The sequence below is a fragment of the Ochotona curzoniae genome, unplaced genomic scaffold (assembly GCF_017591425.1).
Source record: "Ochotona curzoniae isolate NIBS_2020 unplaced genomic scaffold, NIBS_Ocur_1.0 contig_4018, whole genome shotgun sequence".
Taxonomy (NCBI): domain Eukaryota; kingdom Metazoa; phylum Chordata; class Mammalia; order Lagomorpha; family Ochotonidae; genus Ochotona; species Ochotona curzoniae.
Genome location: NW_024466083.1, coordinates 76,067 through 101,757, shown reverse-complemented (window position 1 = coordinate 101,757; position 25,691 = coordinate 76,067). Strand labels below are relative to the sequence as shown.

The 25,691-nt window shown below is 41.1% G+C and overlaps 1 pseudogene; it reads right to left on the bottom strand.

The window, feature by feature from the left end:
• On the bottom strand, nt 1-25,691 carry LOC121158955 (annotated as a pseudogene).

The window sequence follows — 25,691 nt, the reverse complement described above, 5'->3', positions numbered from 1 at the left end:
TTACTGTATTTTCAAATCATCAAAAACCTCCTGCTTTGTGATTCTGGCCCATGCATCAGGAATCTGACCTTTACCTGCAAATTTCAACGCATATTTCTCTTCTAGATTTGATCTGAAGTGAGAGACAAACCACTTCCAGTAGGGCTGGGTGGATGAATCTGGAGTGATCCTCCACGTAGCATAATCCCCTCCTGCCTCTCGATAGATTTTGTACGGGACTTCCCGGCCATCATCAAAAACTATTGTACAATCACTTGCTACCAAACTAGCACAGCAATCAATAACAAAGTGGTCAGTTTCATGCCATCTTCCTCCATTGACAGCCTCATGGCGGTGGAAGGGAACACTATGGTCTCCTACATGTTCAGGAATTGTGTTTGTGCAGATGGCTCTGCAGCGGGGACACTGTTTCCAGCAGCCACCCAGGTGTTCAGAGAGTATTTTCTCAATTGCAGGAACCATTTCATCTACAGGATTATTCAAGCAATTCTGTTCAACAGCCTTCATTGCAGAATCCAAAGCTGCACTCATGGTTTTCTTAAGAAACTGCATGTCGTTAATCTTCTGGTGTTCAATGCTTATCAAGTCATTTCGTGGAAAGATGAGGTTGCTCCCCAGGTGATCACAGAACAAATCCAGCCACTCAGAGGCAGTGCTGCTTTTGTCTTTGGCTTCTGCTGTGGATTCCTGAATAGCAGAGAGCAGGGCATTCTTGATGTCATCTAAACTTAGTTTAAAAAAAGCCTGTATTGTTTCAGCTCCTGATCCTGAACAGTATTTTCTAATTTGGGTTTCAATGTAACTCCTGAAAAATTCTTTTGGATCATGAACATATTGCCAATACTTTTCAAAATTCTCTTCCTCTGCCAGAGAGATAAGAATGTGTTTCTCCAAGTTAGTTCTGTTTCCATTAAATTCAGGGCAAGAACTTCTCATGTCCCCAGCAATTTTAGGGACTGCTTTTTCCCTTATGGTTTTGGACACAGCTGCGGAGAGCTTGTTCCATAGAAAATCAACAAATGCTTTGGTAGAAGATGCTCCTTGGCAGGATATTTTAAAACTCAGAAAGAAATCATCTTTCTTAGTTTCCAAATAGTTAACAGGGTCATTTGCTTCCTTGAATGCCCTGTGCATTTCCTTAAAACTTTGTGTGGCTCTTGTAAATAAATCGAAAGACATGTCAATCTTATATTTATTTGTAAATGAGTATCTTTCTTCTATGGATGCAGATTTCACTTCTTCTTCTACTATTCTCAGGATTTTGTGGAAATCACTGGAATTATAATCACGCTGTTGACCATAAATGTCCTTAATAGTTTCCTCAAATCTTCTAAGGATGCGTTTTGTGGTCACATTAATGGATTCTGTATCACGGGCCTCTAATTGCCTTGTGAATAAGTGATATTTCTTACTCAAATTGACATGTGTGGTATAATCCATTTGAAATCTCGCTCCATAATTTTTATGCAATGTTTCGACTATATTGGGTTCACTTTTGAAATAATCCAAAAGGATTCCTTCAGAATCTAGTTCAATTTTAGGCTCTTCAACTTGAGGAATAGTTAAGGATACATCGTGAACCCATTCTGTCCAAAGTTGACTAAATTTATTGCATAGTTCTTCCTCACTTAACTCTTTATCCTTTATAGATAAAGCCAACTTCCTGCTCTTTTCCAATAATTCTCTTTCATATTCTGTTTTTCTCTTATCCAGGCAATCTTGACTTTTTTTAAAATTAATAAGTTCATCAGCTTTTCTTAAACTCTCTGAAATAAGTGTATTTTTAAGCATGAAGAGTTTATGCCCAAAATTTGCTTTCCATTGAATTAATACCTCACTATCCACATCTTCATCTAAAAACTTTTCAAATTCTTGCTTGACAGCTTCATATTTTTCTGTAACTGAAGCCTCAACTGTGCTTCTGTTGAGTGTCTGCATTTTCCCATTCTTAATCTGGTTGGTCAGCTGGAGCTGTAGTTCCAGCACATGACTCCTCAGTTGCCAGGTCCACTGGTTGTACATGGTTTCCAGTTTGCTCATGGCCATGACCTCTCGGGTGTTCCTGAAACTGAAAATAAAGTTCTCATTCACCAGAGCTTTCCACAAATCTTGAACACGATATTTTACATCTGATATCTTCATGATACTTCTCTTGGATTCCTGTTTGGCAATCCTAAGAATTCTGTTTTTCAGTTCCTGGACATTGAGGCTGTAGCGAGGATTGGGACGGGCCATGGGAGGATTGCCATCCCAGAGGTGAGCAAAGTAGCAGACTTGAGTGTTGGCATCAAACTTAATGACATTACTGAAGCAAGTGATGTCTGAGCACTGTTCTTGTTCTGCTGCTAATTTTGCCATTTCATCTAGTTTCTGCTCTAGTCTCCTACGTGATTCTATCAGTTGGTCTTCAGCAATAACTTCCCCCACATTCTGATGGACAAAGATGCAACTTGGTGAGATTTTCACCTGTTTCATCCTCAGAAAGGCTTGAACAACTATCTGTAGGATATCCTGCATCTCTGATGGATTCTCTCCCAAAATATTGATGAGAGTCAAGTTTCCAAGTCCAATGACAAAGGTTGCCAACTCATTGTCCCTCTTCTGGGATTTATTATTGAATTCTGGGGCTCGGAGACCTTCAGTATCCACAACCAGAACGAAGTCAAAGCCAAGTTCCCCTGTGAATGTCTCCTCCACCTTCAGGAGCTGCATGTAGGCCCCCCGGGTACATCTGCCTGCACTGACAGTGAACTGCAGCCCAAAGAGGGTATTTAGCAGAGTGGACTTGCCTGAGCTCTGCAGGCCAAGGATAGAGAGGACAAATAGCTTTTTGTCTCCAAGTTTCTCAGCAAGCTTGTCAAAAACAGCTGCCACCCACTTTAGAGGCACATATGAGGCATCCCCATCCATCAGCTCAATGGGAACACCAGCTATCATCAGATCTGCAGCAATTTCAGGAAGGGAATGAAAGAGAGCCTCTTTTTTGGAGGATGTTTCTTCCAGAGCTTCGTAGATCTGGCCAACTTCTCTGAGAAGTTGCTCAACTCCAAGGGTACACTTATCAATCTCTTTGACTGTGTCCTCTATCTCACTATGCAAGTCTTTCAGAGAAGTGCTCTTTGGCTTGTTTTTCTTCACATCTTGTAACTGTAGCCATAATGATCTTTGCTTTTCACGTATTTTTTCCAAGTGTCCTGCAGTTAGATTATCGAAAAATATACTCAACCACTGTATAAAGTAGAGTTTGGTGTAAATTTCTGAATTTCCTTGAAGTATTTCAAGAACAGATTTCATTAAGTCATTGAGAGGAAAGGCTCTGGTCAACTGTTGTTGCCGTATCATTTGTTTCTCTGTCTCAATGTCACTCTTGTGTTGTGCGATACTACGATTCCCCTTTTCTGTCAAATGGTAGAGTTCTTTGTCCTTCTTACACCACAGGTGCCATAGTTGTCCCTGAAGGGGCAATAAGTTTTCCTTCATGTGAGATAACTCCATTCCTGACAGGAGGGCCATTAGAGTCTGTGCCTTTTCTTTGGCTTCCTTGCAGTCTCTCTGATCTTCATCAACAAGGAATCCTTGGTGGCGAGCAATCAATGAACAGTCTTCTAGACTAAGGGAAGTGTCACCGGACTCTAACAAATAACTGATTGCTGTTGTGATCTCCTCTGTTAATTCTGCCTCATTTGCATTCCTGATGCCAATTCTCACTCTCTGACCAGATTTATTGGCCATACCTTTTTCTTTGTCATCAAGCAAGAGGATCAAAGGTTTTGGTGACTGAGACAGGTCACGCACAATCTTCCTATTTTCTTCATTGTTATCAGAAACTGACATGAGGACCACAATGAGAGAAGAGATTTCCTGCAAGAAGGTGAGCTGCTGCTTATGTTCCTTTGCATCTCCATGAAGATTGGTGAAGGTCACACATTTTTCAAACCTGTCCTCATCATCACCCCCAGGACAGAACCAGCTGACTTCTACCACACCCTCCATCAAGAGACAGTCTTTTGTGCTTCCTCTGCAGTGGCGGTGAAAAAACATATTGTTTTTACTTTTACCAACAAGACAGTTCATGATCTGAGATTTGGAAGCAGAAAAGCCATCCCCAACTCTGATGAAGGACACGATGGGGGTAGAGACACAACACATCTGCTGATTCCTGTAACTGTTCTTCTTCCCATTTGGTGATTTCCTGCCTTGCTGCCAACTTCTCCTGATTTGCCTGAGAGACCAGAGGGAGAATTCAATCTGAGAATTGCAAGGATTGGGCACTACAAGGGGAAGGGCAAACTGACAAATGGCAAGTTTGCTGAAAATATACTGCCTGGTAAAGTCATCTACACAATGCAAAATTGCCATCTGAATATCCATTGGGTGAATGTGTGGTTTGGTGGGCTGGGACATGTCTGTGGATGAAGGCTTAGTGGAATTAGGACCATCTTCAACAAAGTCTTCATATGGATCAAAAACCTCATCATCCTGATTGGAGGCTATTGAGTCCACTTTGTGTTCTGTGCTTCTATCATCTTTGAAGACCAAGTGTCTCAGGCCATAATCCAACATCAGCAACTTCTGCAGGAAATAAAAGGGAAGCTCCTGTTCAGAACGTGGCTGGGTGTTGTACACAGAAGTCCCGTAGATCAGATGAAAGTTAGCTTTGCTCATCCTTTTTGGGTAGTATTTTTCTAAGCCTAGTCGCAGCAGTAGCTCAAGGAAGGGTCCATTGTCTATGACCTTCCCTTTCCTATTTTCATTTTTATGTTCTTCTTGAGGTTGTATCTTTCCATAGGAGGCATTTTCTAATCCCACTTCCATTTTGTTTATTTTGAAAGAAGACATAGTGGTTTCATGATCCCCATCGATGAGCAATCTCAGGTCTTTCTCTAGAGTATCCCAATCATGATCTGCTCTAGGTTTGCCTAGGACATGGGCTACCTCTTTAGACCATGTTTGCCCCATGTGCTGATGAATTAATTCCAAGCGCTGTCTTTTGCCTTCTGTAGAAACCGCTGTGTCTCCAACTGTGGCTGTCAGACCTGTGAGCACTAGAAATGCCTGGGCCCTGTATGTGGAAATACTTTTGAGTTCCTGGTATTTACTGTGGGCAGTCTGCATTTCATTCAGAAGGAAGTTTAATTCATTACTTTCTAGACCCCAAAAAGTGTTGTTTACCACCTGATATCTTGCACCAATTGCAATGGAAAGTAACAAGAGGTGTGTGTCTGTCTGGCCTGTTTGTTGGAGGTAATTGAAGAAGGAGGTGAGAGCCAAGCTGATTTCATATATGGCCTTTCTTTTAGTTTCTTCTATTGACTCTGGGGAATCAGAATTTATATTTGAGTCAGTAAGTTCATTGTAGATTTTTCTTAAGATGTTAATTAATTCAGAAAATTGGGAGATAACAGCTTGCTCTGGCTCAGGATTTGTCTCTGTTTGGAAGATCCACTGCATGATGGAGTGAGCCTCAGGAAAGTTTGTCACTTTGTAGATGTGAGGATCCAGAAGACTGCACAACTGAGATCTAATAATTTTAGTTTTGCAGTTGGAAAACTGCTTGCAAAAATGGACAGTTTTTACTAGAAAATTCTGCAGATTCTCATTTGTAAGACACATGTTAATCCACATGTTGTAACCTTTCATTTTTTGATTCAACATCTGCATGAAGTCCATTAACTTTTTAAGCTGCTTTTCAGGATCAGATATTTCCCAGGACCCCACATCCTCTAAGAAATCTCTAACCTTCTTCTCAGCCGTCACTAGTTCCTCCTTATCCAGGACCTGGGCTTCCAGTGCTGTCACGGTAGCATAGGTGTCTTTAAGGCACTTAGCCACCTGGAGAGCATTCTCAAAATCGTTTTTGTGGCTTGAGAGGATGATGTCCCAAATGGGCACTAGTTTATGTCCCCGGTCAATCACATGCCATGTTTTATTGCTGGCAACAAGGCCAGCTTTCCATTGTACAAATCCATCTGCTTCTGGTGGGCCACCTGTCTGGGCCACAGACAATTGCACTTTGGTTTGGAGATTTGGGAGCATTTCTCCTGAAGAGTCTGCTTTTGAATGAGTGTTGGACACATTCCCACCTGCAGCAATATTCACTCCAAAGCCACTGTAGCTGTCCTTGATGTAAGCATCCAGGGCCTCTGCTGACTGCTGCTTCACTTCTTCCAGTTGCTCACTCTGGAAACCCTCTGAAACAGCCTTCCACCAGAAGATTCCTCCCAGGTGCAGAGGGCCTTGGTTAGCATGAGAACCAAACCTGTGGAAGAAATTTTCAATCCTGGGCCTCAGCAAAGGCAGTTTATATGGACCTGAGATCTGATCCATTAGGTGTTCAATGCCCTTCAGCTCCTGCAGAGCAGCCTTAGATAACTGGAGCTGATCCATGGAGAAGTTGCAGGAGGCCAGCGGGACATAACTGAACTTGGTTGAGCAAAAATAAGAGTTCCCAGAATGTAATTGTTTGGTTTCCTTGGATTTTGAGTCTTTGCTATGACCCATACCAGCTTCTGTGCTAAACTCCCAGCCTCCAGCCTTATTTACTGCAGTTAAACTGAATCCAAGCTTCCTTATACTCTGGGTGAACGTGGACTCTGCTTGATGAGTGGTGAATTCAACTGTTTCCATTCGGGTTTTCTGCTCAGATTCATTGAGTGAGAACACCTGGGGCACACTGAGTAGTTCATCTCTCCTCTCCAGCAGGTCACTTTGTTGGCCAGTTTTGTAAATGCCCCGCAGGGCCAGACCTCCAGATGCCCTGCTCACCAGCTCTCTGTCTTTGAGGTTTTGCCTATGGGTCAGGGTCCCCTCTGTGAGCCTCAGTTGCCCCTGCATGTTGTCTAGGGCCTCCTGAAGCGGTTTTTCTAGAGGTAGCCAATACTCCTCAGGTGTCTCCATTGCTTGCCTCAGCTCCTCTTCCTTTCTCTGTAGTGTTTCTTCCTGCCACCTCCTCGATTTGACAAGCTCTTATTGTCTTGTCGGGCATCTTCTGCTTGCATCTGCTTTTGATTCATCAGTTCCACAGGAGACTACTTTGGCCTTGAATGACCTGACTAAAACAGGTGCAGCAGCTTCTCCAGAACCCTTTTGTCCCATGGATGTTGTGCCTGGAATTTCAGCTTCTGGAGGTCCTTTTCATTGAGTTGTGTAAGGCATGGGAACTGGTCACACCCAAGTGTTCCTGCAGCTTTGGTTACCAGTACTCAGCGGCCAGTCCCACTGCTCTCATCTTCTCTTGGAGATCATGCTTTCTTTCATCTCTGAGCAAATGTTAATCATAGGTGTGTCCTCCTGTGGCTATGGATATGTGAGAAACATAAATTCAGTTAGCCTGGATGTTTCCTGACCTAGGAAGTATCAACCTCATTACCAATGGGGTGAATATAGCAAAGGTAAATCCCTCCTTTAATTGTTCCAACATAAAATATTTGGTTACACTATTTGTATGTGTAAGTCATAATTGTGAGTATTCACAAATTATCTAGGCTTTTAGTGGCAGAATAATTTTCAGTATAAGTTGATATTTGGCACTGATATCCCAGGTCTAATTTGATACAGACTAGTAAGCTTTGACATATAATTTCAAAATGTGCATGTGTTTGGAAAATTGATGTTTATATGTTAGACTTAAGTAATAATATCAATCACTTATCTTCCCTCCATCTGTATATATGAAATCTGGACTGAAACCTATATCTATTGTTAGTCCTCTGTTTTGTTTGTTAGCTAGCATATTTAATGATTTGTATTTCTTCTTTCCCTCCTATTTGCATTACTTTTGTACTTTTTACTCACAAGATTTATCTTTTATTTTTTTATTGAAAAGCAAGTGACAGAATGAGGATAACAGAGGAAACAGCTTTATTTGTTTGTTTGTTTTTTTGTTTCTGTTGGTTCATGCCCCAAATGCTCGCTGGCTAAGCCAAAGCATAGCAGTCAGATAATCTGTTTTAATCTCCCATGTGGGTGGCAGGAACCCTACTACCGAGGGGTGTGTTAATCATCCTTCTTCCTAAGAGACAGATTTAACACCTGCTTTCCTCCATTCTTTTTTCTTTCTTCCTTTTTCTTTCTTTCTTTCTCTTTCTTTCTTTCTTTCTTTCTTTCCTTCTTCTTTTTCTTCTTTCCTTCCTTACTTTTCTTTCTTGTTTGCTTTCCTCCTAAGATTTATTTATTTTAAATGCAAATTGGTAGATATGGAGAGATGGGTAGAAACAATTTCATCAATTGATTCATTTGATTTATGGCCATAATGGCTAGTACTGTGCCAAACCAAACACAGGAGCAATGAGATTCAAAAAGCTATCTGAACAAAAATTCTTTCTTGGCTTGGAAACATATACTTAGGGATTATTCTGTTGAAGATCCAATGTGAAAAGTTTTTTGGATGAACTAGAGAAGAAACAGAATAGCTGGGCAGTAATTAGTGTTGTGTACTTCATCACCTCTATTTCTCATTTATAATTGCCAAAAACCTGCACGGAAATTTTAAAATATTTAACTTTCGTAACATTCCAGGAGGAATGACGTTTTCTGCCTGAATCAAAGTAGAAGAAATATAATAACAGCTGAAGGGAAAGACTCAGTAGCTGAACACAGGGCCATTTTTAAAATAAAATTAATTTAAAAGTTTATTTACTTTTTGAAAAAAAAAAGCAGATTACAGTCATAAATGCTGTTGTTAAAAGGAAGTGACCAAATAACGTTGTGTTTGAAATTCGTTGTTCTCAAATTATATCTGATTGAATTAGCACATTTATAAAATTCTAAGAATCTGATTTGATTGATTGAGTCCTGGTTGCTCCACTTCTGGTCTAGTTCCCTGCTAGTGCACCTGGGAAAGCAATGGAATATGGATCAAAGTTCTTGGGCCCTTGCCACTCATGTGGGAAATGAGATGCAGTGTCTGACTTCTGGTTTGGTCTGGACAGGCTCTGCCTGTTGTGGTCAGTTGAAGGCATCAACCACTGGAAATAGGCTCCATTGTATCTTGCCTGTCCTCTACTTCTTCCCCTCTCCCTAATTAGAATAGTAGCCTCTAATTAGAAGAGTATGAGTGTAAAATTGACAAAATAATTAGGAAAATTTAATAATAAAGTACTTAATTATGCCTCTGTCTGTCTTAGTCTATATGAGTGGCTATAATATAATCCAGCATACTGGGTAGTTTATAAATAACAGAAAGTCACTTCCTACACTATGGAGACTGTGAAATCCAAGATAATGTTGCTGGTATGTTCAGTGTCTTATGAGGACCAGGTCTTTGCTGACATTTTGTTGTGTCCTTACTTTACAGAAAATGGATGTTGAGAGGTCTAAAAAAGACCTAACTTATTTTGTCTGCCCTTTTATAAGTCACTGATATGTTCATGAGGATGGTGCCCTCTTAGTCACTTTCAAAAAGTCTACATGTATTCATAGCATTATAGTAGGAATCAAGTTATTTAAATATTTATTTTACTTAATTGAAAGGCAGAGAAAGAGAGAGCTGGGAGTAAATGGAAGAGAGGAAATAAGAGAGGTCTGGGACTCTGTGATAGCTCAATTTGCTAATCTTCATCCTTGTGATCATTGACATTCCATACACATTCTGGTTTGTCTATTGGTGCTCCACTTCCCATCCAGCTCCTGTTTTTGGCCTGGGGAAGCAGCAGAGGATGGCCCAAAACCTTGGTACTCTGCATCCATGTGGGAGACCCAGAAAAGGATTCTGACTCTCTGCCTTGGATTGACTCAACTCCAGCTATTGCGGCCATTTGGTGGAGTAAACCAAAGAATGAAAGTTATTTCTCTGTCTCTCCTTCTCTCTTTAAATGTACCTTTCCAAAAGCATTAATAGATAAGAACATTCTACATCACAATCAAAGCAGTTTGCAAAAAAACTGCCAGCATCATCCAATGGGGAAAGATTGGAAGCCTTTCCACTAAAATCTGGAACTACACAGGGATGTCTACTGTCACTATTATTCTTCAATATAGTATTGGAAGTCCTTGTAAGAGGCATTAGGCATGCAAAAAGAATTAAAGGAATCCAAATTGGAAATGAAGAATTCAAATTATCTCTTTGCAGATAACTTGATTCTCTACATAGGAGAACCAAAATACTCAGTCACAAGACTACCGGAACTCATAGGAGACTTTGGCACAGTAGCAGGATACGAAAATAATGGACACAAATTGATGGCACTAGTGTATGCAAATAATTCCATGGCTGAGAAAGAAATTGTAAGTACAGTCCCTTTAAAAATAGTGGAGATGAATCTTAAATATCTAGGAATTAAGCTAACTAAATATGTAAAAGAACTTTATCATGAAAAGTATAAGACGTTTAAAAAGGAGAGAGAAAGATATTGAAAAATGGAGAAATTTGCCATGTTCCTGGTTTGGCAGGATCAACATCATCAAAATGTACATATTACCACAATAATATACAGATTCAATGAAATCACAACCAAAATCCCAACAACATTCATCTCAGAAATAGAAAAGAAGGTACAAAAGTTCATCTGAAAACACCAGAGACCACGAGTAGCTGGAGCTATCCTGAAGAACAATAACAAGCTGAAAGAATCACAGTTTCAGACCCCAAGACATACTACAGAGCAGTGTCCATTGAAACAGTCTGGCAAAGGTACAGAAACAGAGAATAAGATCAATTGAACAGAATAGAAACACCAGAAGAGAGCCCACACATGTACAGTCAACTAATCTTTGACAAAAATGTTTAAAACAATCAAGGGGAAATGTCATGCTCTCTTCAACAAATGCTGTTGAGACAACTGGATAACAGCTTGCAGAATTAAGAAGCAAGACCCACACCTGTCACATTATACAAAAATCACCTGTAAATGGATCAAGGACCTAAATCTACACCCAGAAACCATCACATTATTAAAGGAAAACATAGGATGCATTTTCAAAGAAATAGGAATGGGGAGAGACTTCTTAGAAAACACTTCAAAAGCATAGGCAATAAAAACCAAAATCATCAAATGGGACTACATCAAACTAAAAAGCTTCTGAACAGTGAAGGAAACAATTAACAAAGTGAAGGAGCAACCAACAAAATGGGAGAAAATTTTTGCACACTACACAAGTGATTTGGAATTAATATCCAGGAGCTTCAGAAATGCAGAGACAGCAAAAAAGCAACCCTCTTAAAAAAATTGGCAATGAAAATGAACGTTTTTCAAAAGAACAGATTCAAATGGCTAACAGACATATGAAAAGATGCTCAGGCTTCCTAGACGTCAGGGAGATACAAATGGAACCACATAGAGGTACTATCTAAATCCAGTGATACTGGCCTACATTCAGAACCCTAATAAAAACACATGTTGGTGTGGATGTGGAAAGAAAGGTACCCTCCTTCACTGCTGGTGGGAGTGCAGGCTAGTACAACCACTATGAAAATCAGTTTGGAGAATGCTTAGAGAATTGAAAATAAACCTGTCATGTGATCTAGCTATCCTGCTCCTAGGTATATACCCAAAAGAAATTGAAACTACATAAGAGAAGGGAATCTGCAAATTTATATTAACAGTAGCACAATCTATTATAGCAAAGATGTGGAAACAACTGAGACACCCATCCAAAGAAGAGTGGGTAAAGAAACTATGGTACATATACTCAATGTAATATCATTCAGCCATTAAAAAGAATGAAATCATTTTTGACAAAAATGCACAGAACATGCACTGAAGAAAGGATGATGTCTTCAATAAATGGTGCTATCAGTACTGATTTATATATGTAGAAGAATGAAGTGATATGCCTACCTCTCAAGATCCCCCAAGCAAGGCAACAAAAGCAAATCTGAACAAATGGGATTACATTTTTCACAGCAAAGGGAACAATGAAGTGAAGACACTTCTAAAACAATGGCAAAAGTATTTATGAGCTCCCAATCTGACAAAGAATTAATATTTGGAATATATCAACAACTCAGAAAGCTCAACAAGGGTGAGCACTGCATTGTAGTGGGTAAAGTTGTTGTCATGATCCAAGTGTTTGGGTCCTGACCAGCCATGTGGGAGACCCAGATAAAGTTCCTGGTTTTGTCTTGAGCCAGCATTGACTATCACAGACATCTGTGAAGTTATCCAGTCTTGGAAGATCTCACTGTTTCTCATCAGGGACCCTGGGAAGAGAATGGGTGACTGTGCCCTAACCCAGGTACTCATGGGGTTGGGACTATGGGTGCAGCTTTCTGCCTTACTCCTCCCTTCCCCCAGAAACAGGAAGAAGAAAACTGGAAACAATGATCTTATACATCCTCCCCTATTCCTTGATCTATCCCACACTAATCAATTGTCCACATGGGCATATATCCTTCTCAACTCTGTAAATATCGGCAAAAATAAAATAAAATAAAAACAACCTAATAAAAAAAGGCACAGAAGTGGAATGAACTTTTCTACCGAAAAATGTTGAAACAATGAGTAAGCACATGAAAAATTATTTGTATCATTAGTTATTAGGCAAATGCAAATTTGGAACACAGAAAAACAACACTTTATATCTGCTATAATAGGCATAATAATAATATTTAATGATATTATTACTAGAGAGGAAGTATCTGTTGATGTGGCTATTCAGAAAATAAAATTTCATTGTATTTTTCTTTTGAATGTGAAAATGTGTGCTTCCTTAAAAATCTTAATATTCAGGTCAACCAATCAAGATGGAAGATTAAGGTTAAGACACATTTAAACAGGTGAAAAAATGTTACCCAGGGTGAAACAGAGAGGGCACATTCCAGGAAGTAGAAGAGGACAGATCGATGGCAGAGGTACACCTGGAGACTGACAGACACAGGAAAGCAGCAGAGACAGCATTGTGGTGTTGCAGTGACTGGATACTCCAATGACATTCAGCAAGCAGTGATCTGAACTGCACCAGCAGCCAGAGCTCCACCAGCAACAAGTTGGGAAGAGATGTTCACCTTGAGCTGAGGAGAAAAACCCAGACAAAGAATGGCCTGTCCTTCTTGTTTGTTTGATTTGGCCAGGAGGAGAGACAGAACAGCAGACCACAAACAGGAAATGGAGGAGCACCATGGATTGCACAACACGTAGACCCCCAGTAGAGTTGAATTACGCACCATCTTGTGTAGGAAGGCAAAGGCTAAGTGGAACAGGACTGCACATGAACTAAGCTGGGAGTAAACTCATTTGTGGCTCAATGAATTGCAATGACCTGACACCCTACAGTTCCACCCAAAATAGATTCGGGTAGCCGCCAGACCTAACAGACAGTAGATCAAGAACTCTAGCAGTGGCACATCAGATGCCATTTTGTACAGTGTGGCAAATGTTTTGAAACTGCAGGGACAACAGTGAGTGGGCTGCACATGTGCTGAGCTGGGAGCAAACTCACTTCCAGCTCAGTGCATTGCACTGATCTCGCATCAAAAATAATATCAACTTTGGCACCAAATAGGTCAAAATAGGTCTGTATGGCCCTCAGAATTAATGGCCTTCAGAATTCCAACAAGATCAGCACTGCCAACAACCTAGCTATTTAAAACACATGGTGTCTCCCTAATCCTGCCAACTGCTTGAAACGGAAGTGGGAGAAAGCTTGTATAGACAATTTTACAGCCCTAGCATGTAATCACAGGAGGTGGAGCATGGTGAGCCAGGAATTGGGGCTATGGCAACCATGGTGAAAGTCTAACATAAGAGTCCAGATGTGAAACTTGCTGGAGGAAGAGGCACATTACAGCAAACAAAGAACTGGGTACCAACCACAATAAGTAAAAGTGGATTGTACACCTGTTGGTGACACAGTTTAGAAATGTGTTGTCCCTGCAGTCTCAAAGCCTTTGCCAGCTGTACAAAATGGTATCTGATATGCTACTGCTGGAGTTCTTGATCTACTGCCCTTTAGGTCTGGGGCTACCTGGATCTAAGTAAAAGAATCTGCTAATCAGAAAAGCAATGACCAAGAGCAGAGGGAAGAGACAGAGGCACAATGAATATTACTGAAGACTCCCCTGCAAAGGAAGCAAAAGCCTTTGACAACCTCAGAGTCCATTGAGTAATATATCAAGAAAATGGGAGATAGAGAATTCAAAACACTTGTTATAAAGCTTATCAACAACAACAAGCACATACAGGAATTTAAGGAATATGTCACACAGGAAATAGCAACACTGAATCAAAATCAAGCCAAATTGTTGGAATTGAAGGATGCAATAGAACAAATTAAAAATTCAGTGTAATGTCTCAATAACAGAATGAATAAGGAAAAAACAAAAACAGAATCTCAGTATTGGAAGGTATTTCTTGTCACAGTGGGAAAACAATCAAAAAACCCGGAAGCAGAGCTGGATCAGGCTAAAAAATGTATTCAAGAATTAAGAGACACAATTAAAAGGCCAAATATAAGAGTTATAGGAGTCCCAGAAGGTGCAGAAAGAGAAGCCAGGTAGTTCTGTGGTTTGACTTGACAGAACTAGCCCCCAGTGCCAGTCTCTGCCAGCTGATGCTGTGGCTAAGCCCAAACAACCCTCACCCACTCTATTTTTGTTTGCACCAGTAGGAATAATCAGCCCAGCCTTGCTTTTCCCTGTTCTAATCCACATGAGGCACACAGGTGTTGTAGCCCTGCCTAGTCTGGTCTGCCTCCATCCCAGCCCACGCTCTCCAGTGGGAGTAGCTGTCCAGCAAAAAATCAATCCTTATTCCCTTGCCAGCGCTACCCCCTCCTTTCCTTGTTCTCATGCTTGCTGGTTGGGCACTGCGGTCACATCCAGTACAGGTAACCTCACCTTGGCATTCCGTTTTGTTCACTAGTCTTTGTTGCGACCAAACCTGGCTCGACCTACACTCTGTTCTGGTGCTTGGATTTGCCAGTGGATGACATGGACAGATTCAACCTGGTCTTCCCCCAACGCATGCCAAATGTATGCCAGTGGGTAACTTTCCATGGCCTGTTCTGGGTTGTTTCCTATCATGTTTCTTGCGCTTACCCGCCGGGTCTGTGTCCTGCCAGAGGAGTTAGTTGTCCAGGCTCCTCCATCAGAACCCCTCCAAGTGCCAGATATTTCACATTTACCAGAGGGTCCATGAGCCAGCCCTACTCAGTTCACCTTCTGTCATAGCAGGAACAGTGGCTTTTCCTGACTGACCTTCAACCTAAACTGGTTCTTGCTGTTGGATGTTTCAGCCCAGCCATGGTTTGTCCATACCCACACATGGTTCACACATGGCTCAGTAGGGGTTTGAGACCTTGCCTTGTCCATCGCACATCTATCCCGGTCCTCCAGGACTCCAGAGGGTGTTGGGGTCTGGCCCGGCCCAGTGCATTCAATCCCAGTCCACACTTGTGCCAAGGGAGACTACAACCGTTTCCAGATCAGAACGCAGCTCCCAATCCAGGTCACACGCCTTTGGTGGGAACCTCAACCCAGCTTGGGTTGTCCCCTTAGCACCCCAGCAGGGCCTGTTCCCAGCCATAGATCACATGCATGCCAGTGGTTGCTCTGACTCAGCTTGGTTCAACCCCTCACCTGCCCCAACCTCTGCCTTAGATTCTGTGGCTTAGTCTTCCTGGCTCACACAGACCAGTAGGTGCAACAGCCTAGCTCAGCATGACCTGTGCTCCGTCCTGGTCTCTAGTTTTGCTTGTTGGCTAAGGTTTGCTCAGTCCTGCCTAATCTACCCTGTTCCATGACCAATTGACACATTCGCCAGCTGTTGGAGCTACTTTGCCCAGCTTCTCCAACCCCCATGTCTGGACCACATGTTCACCAGCAGGAGCTATGACTCACCAGGAGAGCTTCGCAAGTTCCTCCACTTGATCCACTCCCAGACTCAGTTCTCATACATGCCACTGGGTCTAGGGAAGTGCCCGGGACAGTCTGGCCCTCCATCTGGCCTTGTATGAGTTGGTGAACGTTGCAGCCCGACCCACCCCAAACCCTAATCAGGATGCACAATCAGTGCTGCTGCCTTGACCAGTCCAGACTATTGGGGGTTCCTTAACCTGTGATTGATGGCAGGCTCCTAGGTCACACCTAGCTTAGTCTATCACCACCCCAACTCTTGAGATAACCAGTGGGGCTAGAATTTTCACAGGGTGTGGCCCACACATCCCTCACAGAATTTACCCCCAGTTATGGTTCTTGAGTGCTAGTTAATGTAGTAGCCTACTTAATGTGACCCTTCTCATGATCCATCATCATGTCAGGTAACAGGATATGATTCTGCAGAACAAGCCCCGAGCCATTGTTTTTGCATGGACTGGTATTTTGTGGTCAGCATTGTTCAGTGATTACAAGTTTTACAAAGGAAGAGTTACTGTCATTGGGAATCTTTACGAATGCTTCACGTCCTAGAAGCACAGTGGGTTCAACCTGGAGCTACCTAAGCAGTGATAAAGACCCAAAAACCCAGAGCTGCCCAGCCAGGTGGCCAGCAGATGGAGCCTGTCACCAAATGCTGCACTGGCCACCTGGCTGGGCAGCTCACCATGTGCACATGGTGGCTGTGGTCCGGGATCCAGGCATGAGACGCCCCATCCTGAGATCCACCAGCAGCCAGAAGGCTGCTGGAAGTTCAAACTTCCATGCCCCTCCCGAATCCCATTCACTGCCCAATGAGGGCTGCAGGTGGGTCCAGGTCCTGCCCAGTCACAGAGATCTCCCCCCTCGGTGTACTCACCCCGAAGGGAGCAGCCCCTGGAGCCCAGGCAGGCCTGGGGACAGCTCACCACGTGCACATGGTGGCTGTCATCTGGGATCCAGGCATGAGACGCCCCGTCCTGAGACCCACCACAGATTTTAATATTCTTAAGGAATATATTTGGAACCTAAGGTTATACATCACGTCGAATTGTTGAAGGAACAAGTAAAATTATTAGTGTACAGTATTAATGTTGTTATAAAATTTGAAATTATTTGATTAGCATCCCAGCTGGCTCATTGAAGAAGCATGTTTAATACATAAGGGGAAAGAGTGGTGGTAAGAGTGAATGTGTGCTAAGTTGATGCAGAATTATTTTTTGAAGTATCAAATTACAATATTGAAACACAACATATAAATTGTATTGTAAAGAATGGAATACAAACTGAAATAAATCTCAAATTAAGTACTACACATCTAGCAAAGAAAAAAAAAAATACAAGCAAAACAGGAAATCAATGATGTAAACAAACCAAAATGATAGACTTAATTGTCCTGGTCCTGGCTCCTGTTTCCAGCTTCCTGCAGATACAGACACTGGGGGGCAGCACTGGCAGTTTAACACTGACAGGGTTCTGGACAACAGAAGGGAGATGGGCTGAACTCACAGATCCTGGATTCAGCCCAGGCACATGCTTCAAAATGTTCATGCTAGCTCTATTCATAAAAGTCACAAATTTGAAACAACCCACATGTGCATTTATCTAAATGGGTGAAAAAGTTGTGGTTTCTTCATATAGTAAAATGAAAACAAGTGAATACAGGTACACACAATAATATGGATTAATTTCACAAAACATTAAGTTGTAAGTAAGAAACCAAATATAAAAGAATATACACTGTGTGCTTATATATGGAGAAAAAGACAAGCAGAAAATTATAATACTCCTGTATTTCTAGTATCTTAAGTCCCAAAGTAAATCACTTATGAATAATCCTTTTCCTTTATCCACCACAATCTGGCAGCACATCTTCATTATATACATTTACTTTATACAGCCTTATTGTTCTCTTCTTCAATATCTGACAGTTTTCTATATAATGAATCAGGAGAGATAAAAAGAAGAAAAAGTCTGAGTGGATGATTTGAACTCAGTCCAGCAGCATAGACAGAAAGCTATGAAAGCAGGAAAGATTTACATCAAATAAATCATTGGCTGAAGTTTCTTGAGGTTTGTTGAGTTCATTTGGTATATTCTACAGAATCCAGAATTCATTGGGCAGATCTTTCTCACCTTCAAACATTTCACCTTCAAATTTAATATCGTTCCATATGTACGTCTAATGCCTAAAGCAGTTGGTGGTGTGCTATATCAAATCGTCCATGTACTGTTTAAAAAATTGATTATTGCAAACTGCAACCGCTTGAAGAACTGCACTTCAGAAAGAGCCATTTGACCTGTCTTTCACTACATATACCAAACATTAGAGCTTCATTTGGGAGAGGTGTCCTCTCTGAGCCAAGGCAGAAAATCAACCACAACCACTGAAGACTAGTAATTTGGTCAGTCTAGAAACTCAGTGGAGAAATTCTTACTTTCCATTGGCTTTTATACCTTTCTCCTGTGTCTTTTAAGAAATATCTGGAATTACTTCCTTAGTTCAGGGCTGCATTTCTCCTGTCATTCCTTCATTAATGTGTCATTCCTTGTCTCAAAAGCATAAAAGTATGTTGCTTTGATAATTTTTTAAAAGATTTATTTTATTTACTCTTTTTTTATATAAAGTCAGATATACAGAGAGAAGGAGAGACAGAGTGGAAGCTCTTCCATCGACTGATTTAGTCACCAAGCGGCCACATCTACCAGAGCTGAGCCAATCTGAAGCCAGAAGCTCAGAGCCTTTTCCAGGTCTCCCACATGGGTTCAGGATCCCAAGGCTTTGGGCCATCCTCAACTGCTTTCCCAGACCACAAGTAGGGAACTGGATGGGAAGCAGGACCACACGGATTAGAACCAGCACCTATGTGATCCTGGTGCGTGTAGGGTGAGGATCTTAGCCACTAGGCCACCATATTGAGCCCATTTTGAACATATTATTTAACTTGCACTGTCTTGAGAAGTTGTTCACATCCATGGAAATTTAATAATCTATTTATAATTTTATGTTGTTAGTTTTGTATTAGTTGGAGTCTTAGATAGAGCCAAAATTCCCACATAGGAACTGGTGGGTGGTAGAAACCTTCCCTCTCCCTCTTACTTCCCAAAGGCAGAAACAATCCTGGCCTCTTCACAGTGCTCTGTTCTTTGAATTTTCCCACCTTTTAGTCTTATCATCTGTATCTTTAATTGAGGATATTTTGAGACTCTTTCTTTCCTTCAGTTATATAAAAGCATGCTCATATCTTCCCATTTTTGTACAGACTGAATCTTTATAATTTTTTCAGTCTTCTTTCTATTTACATAATTGGCAATTTTCTGAAAAATGTACTTTAAATCTGCATATAGTGGTAAATAAATGTTTCATGATTACATAACTTTGCCTCCTGTTTTTTTTTATTAGGTTGTTACATTATACTCTCATAATTTTTAAAAACATTTTCAATAGGAATAATACATTCAAATCACATAGTCTGGAAGTCCCTCCTACATTTTCATTCCATTTGTCTGAGAGCCCTGCTTTACGGACTCTTTCTCCTTTCATCTATCTGATCATGCGTCTATCACCCAACTTCAACACACAAAGTATGAACTAGAGATTTACCAGAAATATGCCAAAAGTGGCAGAATTTATGTCGCACATTTGTTGAGAATTTTCAGTATCTTAGGAAATATTGCTAAACAAGATCCTTGCACTTGGAAAGCTTACATTTGAATAGGGAAGGCAGAAGTACAAACATGTAAATATAACAGAAAAGGAAATAATTTCAGGATGAAGCTTTAAGTTCTTTCTACCTTTTCTAGTTTCTATCAAATTTCAGTTTGACTCATAAATTATGCCCCTAGCCTATTACATTATTATTCTTTTACACTTGAAACTTCTCTTTAAGGATGTTAGACTTCCTATACCAATAAATTTTTCTATTGATATTCTAAATTTCTAAGGTAATAATTTTGTCAAATTTTCTTCTAGGTATTTACATTTTTTTGTTCATTACTTGAGAGAAAAAGAAAAAAGAGAGAGAGGGATAATATGATAGTTCTCTAGATGTCTACAATATGGGCCAAGTAAAGCCCATAGGTGGCCAGAAACTCAATCCAGGCATTCTACATGAATAACTGGGACCCAACTATTTGAAGCATCATTAGATGCCCAAAGGGCATGACTATGTCAGAAGCTGGAACAGACAATAGGACCAGGATTCAATTCTAGTTTCTCCAATACAGGCATCCCAAGCAGCATAACTACTATTTCATATATTATATGCCACAGCATATAGTATATAGCCATGACTACTTTTCATTTATACTTTAATTATAAATATGTATGGGTCACAATGTGACAATTCAATAACTACAGGCAATGCAAGAGGTGCACATAGGGTTAATTAGGTGTTCCACCTGTTTAAAGATAAACTTTTGGGCCCAGTGCAATAGCGTCTTGGCTAAAGTCCTTGCCTCACAACGGGGTCCCATATAGACACCAGTTCTAATACCAGTGACCTGACTTGCTATCCAGCTCTCTGCATGTGGCCTGGGAAAGCAGCTGATGATGTCCCAAAGCTTTGGAATCCTGCAACCATGTGGGAGACCTGGAAGAGGCTCTGTGTTCCTGGCTTCAGATTGGCTCAGCTCCAGTCATTGCAGCCGCTTAGGGAATGAATCAGCAGATGGGAGCTCTTCCTTTCTGTCTTTCCTTTTCTCTGTATACCTGACTGGCCAATAAAAAGAAATCTTTTAAAAATAGGCTATAGTTTTAAAAAATAATAAACCTAAAACTCTTGGTTAAAAATTAGATACTGGGCATGGTAGCCTACTGGCTAAAGTCCTTGCCTTGCACGCACTAGGATCCCATTTGGACAACGGTTCATGTCCCCGCTGCTCCACTTCCCTTCCAGCTCTCTGTTTGTGGTCTGGGACTGCAGTCGAGGATGGCCCAAGGTCTTGGGACCTTGTACCTGCATGAGAAACCTAGAGGCTCCTGGCTTAAGATTGGTTCAGATCCAACTGTTGCAGCCACTTGTGGAGTGAAGCAGTGGCTGGAGGATCTTTCTTTCTGTATATCTGCCTTTCCATTAAAAATAAAATAAATATTTTTTAAAAAATTATATACTATATGATACAGTGACATTCAAACTCATGTACTAAACTTCCTCTCTGTTTGATAAGAAAACATAAGAATTATTGTGAATTATGAGTTGACTGTGTTAGGTAATACCAGGAACTTACTCCTTCTGTCTAACTGATCAAGTTTCCATCATCTAATGTTTCTTTAGGCCTTTCCCTTCAACCACTAGTAGTCACTGTTCTATGTTCTACTTAATGTTTTCTAACTACCATATATGAGGGTGAACAAACAGTATTTGTTTTCTGTGACTGGATTTTCTCACTGAATGTAATGCTCTTTATTGGTTTTTGATACAATCAGAATTGCAGCCCTGGCATTCAAAGATTACTCATTACCTAACAGCAACCGACCTGTGTGATTCCTTACATAACCATTATTTTTCCCTTTGCTACCATCTATCTCACTTTCATCCTTTACAAGTGGCCTTGCACAATAATGACCATTTGGGAAGTGAACCAATGGATGGAAGATCTTGTCTCTTCTCTCTCTCACTCCTTGTAACTTTGCCTTCAAAAAGAAAGAAATATTAGAGCAAGAATCCACCTTCTGCCATATTCCCTCTAACTGTATCTACACTGCATATAACTTTACATGAGCCTTTCTTGCCTTCCCTGTGTGGGGCTCTACCCTCTTAGCCTTGGTCAATTTTCTTTTTATTTGTGAAACTGCCTATTAATCCTGCAGGTCCCGTTAATAGGTCTGTTTCCTGCATTTGCAATAGCACCTGGCATTTCTCTGAGTCAAATTGGCAATGCTCAATTTTCTTTGAGTTTTTGCTGTAGCCTATTGTGTCTGGAATTGGGCTTTCTGCAAAGAACCACTCTTCCCTTGGTAACTTAAAGAAGCTTCATGTCTCTTTTAAGCTTATGACAGATCAATTATGAAACCTTTCCGTTTCTATGCTTTGCCTGATAAAAGATCCATCGATTGTCAAAAGTAAAGTGCTTGTGAGCTTGACCAAGTGTTAAATTTCTGCTTTCTTCAGTTTTGAGCTCTGACTTAATCTTCTCCTGTGTGTGCTATGACCCTTCTAAATGTCTGTTAACCTCAGGAAAACATTTCCTCATTATCCCACTCTCTCCTTGGTGGGTTCTTTCTGCCTTATAGGTCTGTCCTCCATGAAATATACATATATACATACATATATATACATATATACACATATATATATAATGTAACTTATAATATATAACATATATGTGTGTGTGTGTGTTCAGCCTGCTGTGTCCTTGAAGTCCTTGCAGCTCTTATGCTGGGATTGTTTTTTCTGTTGCAACAAACCTCCTCTTCAATTTACAATAATATTTTGAACAGTCTCTCTTTATTCAAGTTCTGGTTGATTTAATTGATGATGCAGCTTACCAAAATGTCTCCTGTCACCTATTAGATTTTGATCTGTATTTTGTAACAATGAGGATACTACATTTATGTTTGTGTTTATATCTGTGTTGTTGCAGGTCTTAACTCTCCCCCCACCATGTGTCCCTGATAGTTCCTATGATTGTCTATTTCCCACTTTGTTCTTTACCTACCTTTTGTCTCCTTGAGGCCAAGTTCCTGTCATCAAGCTGCTCCAGAGAGATCTGGTGGAGTGAGTTCTTTCCTTGAGGTTGGTAGACTGTCGACTCAGGTTCCTGCCCAGGGTTTGGTTTCTTAGTGGCTCTATTTATCAGAGCAAAGAGCAAATGAAGAACTTGGTTTCACTTTTACTTTCCCTTCCCCGCCCCTAACTGTTGCTGATGGTTCTTCTTCTTTTTTTTTTTTTTAAGGCAGCCAATTCAAAAGATCCTTGTATATATCTTGAGTCCTGATTTAAAACAAAAACAAAAATAAAAACAAAACTTTATTTGAACCTTAAGTATAATGCTGGACAGGTATTGCCAGGAACTGGACTGATGAAAATCAAATGACAAAGTCCAGGCAAGAAGGAATTGTGCATTGATATGACTATTGTTGGTCAAAGTTTATTTAGTGTCTGATGGCAATCGTATTAACAATAAAATAGCCTCATTAAGAAGTAATCATCATTGTAGGTAGATTGGTAACACAAGCCACATAACCTAGACAGCAACTAAAAGGGACAAGAGAATTAGAAAAATCCTGTAGTAGTCATATTTTCTATCCTCTATTCAGGATGCTTGCCATCTAGCTGATAGCTTGTTACTTCAAATACTTCAATGTGATTTTCCCCTGAGAAATGTCCTCAATTGGTTTGGTTGCAGTACTAAAGAATTTCAGCAGCATACATTTTCTAAATTATGTATTCTGTGGAAGAAAATCAGAGGAAGGCAAGTGTCCCATTCAGTTTTGTTCAGATCATATGCAAGGTTTCAATGTGGCAAAGAGGAGATAAAGCTGCATGATGTTCCACTGAGTTCTTGTTCAACACAGATGTTCTTTCAGAGAGTGTCTTCTACATGTCTGAATTCCTCAAAGGTCTGCTTGATGACAAAATCTAAGTTTTAATTGGAGGTTCTGGTGCAGTAAGTTTAGCAGCTGTTATGGTCACAGCTAATTTGGAAGACCCAGTTTCCTGTTATGTGCATTGGAAAGCAATAGATGATGGGCCATCTGCCACACGTATAAACCTAGATGAGGTTCCAAACTCCTGGCTTTGCCCTAGTCCAGCTCTGGCTCACAAATTGAAGATTTCTGTGTGTGTGTCTCCTTCCTGCTACAGGGGAAATAAAGGAAAGGAAGGCTACTTTAGTTCTTATTTAATATGAAAGAATTTCAATGTGTACAAATCAATGAGCTAGTAAGAGTTTGAAGATAGAAACCTCTTGCCATAGCAGTCATGAGGATTATTCTAAGAGAGGAAGGCACAAGAAAATGGTGGAAGTAGTGTCTTTTAACCACAATTAGAGTGAGAAGAATAACAACTGCCAATCAAAGAGAAGGAACTGACAAGACCCATCAGGCCAGAAAAGTAATCCTGCCTGGCTGTCTCATGATAAGGCAAAAGAGCAATCGAAAAGCTATGATTGGTCATTTCTTTCAATTTCCATGATAAGTTAAAAACTCAGAAGAATGGGACCACTGTCTCCTTGTTATTCTCATGATAAAACTAGAAACTCAGTCATGGGATTGATATGCTACCTTTCTAAGGGCAATCTCTGGGCAGGAACAAGAATCTTGCATAACTCAGTGGGTGCCAAGACTTAACCCAGCCTGTCCAACAACCATCCTGGCTCTCATGAGCACCAGCAGGTGCTGGGGCCTAACTCAGTCTGGTTAAACATAGACCCAGTTCACACCCATGCTGAGAGATGCTGCAGCCATGCCCAGCCTAGATTGATGTACTCATTCTGGCTCGTGCTCACCAGTGGGAACCTCAGGCCAGCTGGGTTGTCCCTTTAGTTCCTTGACCAGGCCTGCTCCCAGCCACATATCTTGCACACGATGGTGATTGATCTCACCAGCCTGGCATAGACTATCTCCCCCTTTTTGGCCTTTTCCACCAGATGGTATAGTCTGGCCTGGCTTGGTCCACTTCTAGTCCAAGTTTTGCTCATGGGTGCTGCAACTTAGCCCTGTCCAGCCTACCCCATCCATGACCTTCATGCAAACCAGTAGGTATGTGATAGCCTAGCTGAGTATGGCCCATCCCATCCTGGCTGCTATTCGTGCCAATGTGCTACTGTTGGGCCTGGCCATGCCCAGTCTGCCACCCTAGAGCCAACCCACGCACCCTCCAACACGTGGAATTATCTTGCCTGACTTGCCCAACACCCTAGCCTGACTCATGTGCTCACCAGAAGGAGTGACAGCTTAACAGGAAGTTCCCCAAATTCCCCTACCAGGCCTATTCCCAGACCCAGATCTCATGTGACCCAGTGGGCTTTAGTTCATTTCCAGACATAGTCCACCTCCAGACTCAGCCTTTGCATGTGCTTATGGATGTTGACATCATTTCATCTTAAATTAAGGTAAACATGTGGTATCTAACCTTTGGGATTGGCTCATTTCCCTTAGCATAATGGTTTCCAGTTGGGCCCATTTGGCCATGAAGAAATGCATTTCATTTTTTTTATATATAGCTGAGTAGTATTCTATGGAGTAGATTAACCATAGCTTTCTTATTCCTTCTTCTGTTGCTGGCCATCTCGGTTGCTTCCAAGTTTTTGCAATTATTGATTGTGCTGCTATGAACATAGGGGTGCACGTTGGTTTCTCATGCAACAGGTGTTTGGGATATATTCCTAAGAGTGCTATTGCTGGATCATATGGTATGCAGATTTTCAGTTGTTTGAGTGTTCACCATATTGATTTCCATAGAGGCTGTACCAACCTGCAATCCCATCAACAGTGGAGTAGGGTTCCCTTTTCACCACATCCTCACCAGCAAGTGTTGGGTGTATTTTGTATGTGAGCCGTTCTTACTGGCATTAGGTGGTACCTCATTGATGTCTCAATTTGGATTTCCCTTATTGCCAGAGAGCTTGAGCATATTAATGTTTTTAATTCTATATTCAGGCATGTTCATTTGTAGTCCTCCTCCCACCTACTGGTTTTAATGTCAGCGACCTCATCTCCTGTGGTCCTGGATCCAAGTCTCAGAATAGAATGTAATCTCCCTTTCTTTTCCAAGCAAGAGCTGTGGCATGTCTCCACCTGTGTGATAGGGGATGTGTTACCTTGGGTACCAGAGGATATTGACCTGGGCAAGCCTTTCATTTCTACTTTGTTAAATCCAATTTTTCTTATTGTTGTGCTAACACCAGGCACTATGACTTCACACCTGCATTCAGACTCTGGTGTAGGTGACTTGTTCAT